At 46.4% G+C, this 5,439-nt stretch overlaps 1 long non-coding RNA gene across 1 annotated transcript; it reads left to right on the forward strand.

Annotated features, from left to right (window-relative positions):
* Positions 1 to 4,334: 4,334 nt before the first annotated feature.
* On the forward strand, positions 4,335 to 4,990 carry LOC128313227 (uncharacterized). The gene is made up of 2 exons (XR_008293616.1): positions 4,335 to 4,434; positions 4,755 to 4,990. It is a non-coding gene; the product is annotated as an uncharacterized LOC128313227 (long non-coding RNA).
* The last annotated feature ends 449 nt before the right edge of the window (positions 4,991 to 5,439 follow it).

A 5,439-nucleotide genomic window follows, 5' to 3' on the forward strand; every position in this document is an offset into this window, starting at 1 on the left:
GGGCATGAGTGGTGGTGGTGATGGATAACCCCTTGACAGGCTGCCAAGGACACTATGAGCTGGGTTCCCATCTTTGCAGGCATGTATGATGCTTCTCTTATAACAAGCTTCTCCCTGGTTGAAAGTAATACATCTCCTGTGATTTAAGTGACAGGCTGTTGGAATTGTTTCCTTTGGCTTTGGCATAAAGAGGAAATGTGAATCCAACATGATCTGGAGTGGAAAGAATATATCAGATCCTAAGACTGGGGTTTTTACATCTGGGCAGAACTTAGGAGACAGACCCCATTAGGGACCTGAGGTTACTCACCTGGTAGACAATATGGTTAAGATACAGAAGTAGGTCCTCAGACTCTAAATCAGGTGTCATTTTTCTCCTTCATGCTGTCCCATTCTTCACTTCTATCTACATGTTTCCCTACTCCACTTAGGTGCCCAAGACCCCATGTTATTAGTACATTCTTCTCACCCAACTAAGCTTCCTTCATCAGTGTCCCAGACAGCATACCTTTTCTTTCCCACCCCCTCACCCAAAAGGATCTTCTCCAACTAAGGGGCACATACTGACTCACTTTGTGGTGCTAATGCCTAAAGGTTACCACAAACCCTTACTCATACAGAGAGTCATATTTTCCCCAAATTCTTTCTAATTGTTCCCACATTGTGTGGACCTAGAACTGGCCAGACTTGGGCATCAGTCAAAGAGATGGACTGAGCTAAGGTGAAGCAAGAGGTTTCACTGAGCCAAGGAATGAGGGGAACCATATAGGATGCTAACGTCATGGGGACACAAAGCCAGAGCTCCTACACAGTGCATGACCCCAATAGGTGTTCAGTGCACTGTGATTGGATGAGCAAGCAAATGAATGACTGAGTAAAGACCTGAGGTGAAAACTTCAGGAGGAATGCTTGGAAGTGCCAAATCTGTGAATGGTATAGCAAGCAAAGCATGGAGGGTTAGCACAAAGATATAGAAAATCAGGGTCGGTTGGTGGGGACATAATGCTGTGGCTACACAGCACCATGTTCCCTTCCTCTGGTAACAGACTTTGGTTTTCCCCTTTCTTCACTGCATGCAGTAGGACTGCCAATCAAGGTGATCCTGGCAATGTCTGGCATATCATCCCAACCAGGCCAATTAGTCCTTCTCTCTCATGAGAATTTGAGCCTTGAGCAGAGTGACAAAGGGACAGAAAATCCTGGTTGCTGATTCATCCCACCAGTGATGACTTGAACAGACTGCCCATCATTTCCTGCTGCTTTGTCCACCAGAACTGGCCTGGTTCTGTCTCCTCAAAGCTTTGGAGTCAAGCACTTCCTATGAACCACCTCCTGTCCTTGTAATGAATTTCTTTTTTTTTTTAAGTTTATTTTTTGAGAGAGAGGCAGTGCAAATGGAGGAGGAACAGAGAGAGAGGGAGAGAAAGAGAATCCCAAGCAGGCTCCACATTGTCAGTGCAGAGCCCAAAGAAGGGCTTGAACTCACAAAACCATGAGATCCTAACTTGAGCTGAAACCAAGAGTCGGGTGCTTAACCGCTTGAGCCACCCAGATGCCCCATGAATTTCTTTTTTAAATTTAGATTAGCCAGAGTGATTTCTGTCATTGGTAACCAGATAATCCTAAATAATATAAGATCAAAGGTCAAGAATGTTGGAAGTGGCAGGGTCTTAGACAGTTTCCACGATATCTCTCTAGAAATTATGGTTTACCATGTGCCTGATGTGTGGGAGAATCTGCCTGGTTTTTGAGACCAGGAGAAATGACACCAGTAAGTCCCTCCCTGAGAATTGCTCATAAGCAATGAGTCAGTAGGGTGGGGGCAGCCAGTGAGAGCTTTCTCCAGGACATTTGTGTCTCCAGACTCGAAGCCTCAGGCCCACCTCAGATCCACTGGGCCGGGACATTCCTAAGAGGGGCCTGGGATACTCAGGGGGGCAGCACCGATGGGACATAAATGCCTTCAGTGTAATAACCACAGCAAGAGATTTTCCTTCTGCTTCCACCAGAGACTGACAGCCCAGCCAACAGGACGTGCAGGTTCATATAAGAAACTACTTGACAGGTTTCTCCAGGAAATTCTCTCTCCAGCTCTCTCTTTATCAAGTAAAATCCTCCCACACCTTTGTCAGACAGCATTTTTAAAGACCATGGCTGCTTCATTGTCCCACTCCAAGGAGCTCTGAAGTCTCATTTGAGAGAAAGACTAAGACAGAGAAAGAGGGAAGGAGACAGGGAGCAAGAACCAGGAAGGGCAGGTGATGGGGGAGGGAGTCAGACTCTGAGCATCACATCAAGTCTCCTCTGATGATGGACCAGACAGGAAAGGAACTGGAGAAATGATTCAGTTGGACAGGGAAAAGCAGCCAGTTCACCTAATGAGCTAAAGTCATTAGCAGAGTGCAAGAGTCAAGAGGTGCATTCACTTGGCTTTTTGGCTCCCAGGGCCGGAATCCTGTTCCAGCCCCTCACCAAGATTACATAGGATTAATATTAGGATACAGGGCAGAATAGAGAAAGCTGGCCAGCTCCACTCTAAGACCCAGGATGGATACAGGGGGTTTGGGGACAACTCCAGCAGCTGGACCTTATGTTACTCCCTCACTAGGGCTACCCTTTACTCCCTAGCCCCAAGTGTCTCCCATCACATATCATGAGATATGTGATCTCATCTCTGCCCCCACCATTCCCACCGCCACCACCTTTTGTTCTCCCTATGCTTTCTGTCCCTTCATGTCTTTCACTCTTTTCTCTCTGTGGCTCTTTGTCTCACACTCCACCTTCTACCAACTTCTCAGTTGTTAACAGCTTAAGTTCAAAGTTCTCAAAAGGGAAGCTATGATAGATTTATCCAATGGTCATAAGTATAGGAAACTCTGACTTGCAGGACTTGCACACCAAACTTTTTTCTGGTTTGCTGGCCTGCCTGGGGACTGGCTCCCCCCTGGCTGATCCAACCAGCTACAGCCAGGGTAGCTGGGTCATGTGGTATAGGACAGGTCAACTAGCTGGAAATAACCTTCAGAAGAAGGTGAGGTGGGACTGCCTGGGGCTGTGTAACTGGAGGCCGGTGTGCTCTACCTGTCAGTCACTGTTGCAGAGACCCCCATCCAGTGGGCACCAATCAGTGACATCAAGACCCAGAAGAGCCATGGTGCTGGCGCAGCAGCCACTGGCCAGTTAACAAAAAAAGTCTGAACATGCAAAGACAGTCAGTCATCTGAGATGTCAGAACTGTAAAAGACCAAAAGGACCAGTCAGTCTAAATCTCTCCTTTTAATCAAGTGGCCATTTAAACCTGCAGATTAGGTGAGAGGGACAGCCAAGGCTGGAGCTTCTGATCTAAGCAAGCAGATGATGAGAAGAAGCTGCCCACTCTGGCTTCAGGGTCCTCGTCTATACAATGGGATGATAACAGTGCCAACCACATGGGGCTGCAGAGAGAGGAGGTTAAGATCATACACAGATGGCCTGCTCAGCGTCTGGGCCACAACAAAGGCTCCATTTGGTTAGTCTTTTTAAAGTGATTTTCATCCACATTAAAATAATTTTTATTTAAAATTTAATATTTTATGAAAATGGTGATTAATACTATTAGCCAGGCCCATCTCTCAGAGAAACAGATCTGAGCAGAGTGGGAAATAACTCAGAAAGAGACTCCACCAAGAACGCAAACCTCAGTCGGCCTCTCCATCCTTCCCTTTGTTCGCACCAAGAAATCCCCCCTGTTGGGGCATATGAAGAAGGTTATAACAAGAGTCACATTGAAAATTATTAATCCTGTTTTCAGCTGTTGCAAGGTAATGTTCTTCTTACCGAGTTGCCTGAAGCCAAGTTGGCTGACCTCTGGGGTAGGACTTTTCCACTGCAGTGACAGTGGCATTCTCCTGAAAGAGGAGCAGCCTCAAGCTACAAGAATGGGGCCAGGGGTCCCTTCCACTGGGCTACATTGTGTTTCCTCCTCACTGTGTCCTGACCAGATGACAGCCACTGACAGATGCTGGAGGTGGGGATGGTGGGTGGCAGCAGAAATGTTGCTAAAAAACTAGCAGCTCTTGGTAGTGGAGGCACTTTCTAGAAGCTATGTTGGCATTGCAGACATGGAGGATGGTCAGTCTGCCCCCTTCCCTATAGCACCAGAGGCTGTTAGAAGAGGGGATCTTAGATTCTTTACTGCTAACCCTAACCGGTTGCAAAGAAAACAGTCTTCTTCAGCATGTTTTTTCTATGAAGCCAGGTCCCTTTCTTTTCTATGTCTTCTTTCCTTCAATCATTCTCTTCCCCTATTTCCCTGTCCCTTTATGTCCTCTGGTTTTTAACTGAGTTGACTTGTCTGCAGTCCCAACAGAGGCATAGAATCCAAGAGCGGAACCTCTTCATGCACAAGAGAAGCCTGAGGCCCAGAGAGAGGAAGGAACTTGCCAAGGTTACACAGTAAGTAGTGACAGAGATGAGGTCTTCAGGTAAGGCCCTGATCTCAAGTGCATCCCCCAGCAGGAAATGTGCCTCATCTGAGTTCTACCTAACACTACTTCTGCTCAATGCTAATAGGGATGAAGTCCAAGTGAAGAGGTCTGTGGCCAATTATCATGGGTAACCCTGGGGTTGGACAAGGTTAACCATGCTTGCTTGGTGCAGGATTTCTCAGAGCCTTTGATATGTTATGGTACGTAGGACATTAGGGTAGTTTAAGGAGGGAAGTATTCTGGGACATACAGTATTTTCCAAACTTATTTGACCTTTCCCTTTTCCAGTGACCATCTTGCAGCCCAACATCCAGCAAACCACATTGGAATACAGCGTGCCACAATGATGGTGCTTCATGACCCAGCCCCAAGAATGGATACCCCTTTCGAAGTGTCTACCCAGAGGAGAAGCACCTCCATCCACACCAAGAGACTGGGCTGTGTTCCTGGAAATATGAGCCTTTAAAAGTGAAGCTATAGTGTAAAACAAATTCAAACATAAAAAAGCTTTTTCTTTCACCTGATTTTTGTTCTGGAGCTCTACATTTAATGAAATATTTAGTGAAATATCAGGGTGGAAGGGGCAAAGAGAGGAAAGGTTGCGCTGCTCCCAAGAATACACCACATTTCAGTCCAAAGCAAATTAAGTCAGGGGCTCTTTAGACTCAAGTCCCGGGATGAGAAGCAGAGAGTAGGCTAACGGGTTCTGGGCTGAGCCCCAGCCAACTGTGGTAATAAAACACAGCGCATAGACATAGAGACTTTGGAACAAAAATACCTTGTAGCTATTATCTTCATGAGTCTCTCTGCCCATCTGCACACCCCCTCTTCCATTCTTTTAATCTGGAGCTACTGAGAATCGGTATTTTTCTCACCTTTGTAATATGAGAAACAAGTTAATTAAAATCAATCCCAACTCCAGTCTTAGAGCATCCCTGCTTTGGCTGCAGATCCATCAACAGTGTGTTTTGAT

The sequence above is a fragment of the Acinonyx jubatus genome, chromosome E2 (genome assembly GCF_027475565.1).
Source record: "Acinonyx jubatus isolate Ajub_Pintada_27869175 chromosome E2, VMU_Ajub_asm_v1.0, whole genome shotgun sequence".
In the NCBI taxonomy this organism is placed as follows: Eukaryota; Metazoa; Chordata; class Mammalia; order Carnivora; family Felidae; genus Acinonyx; species Acinonyx jubatus.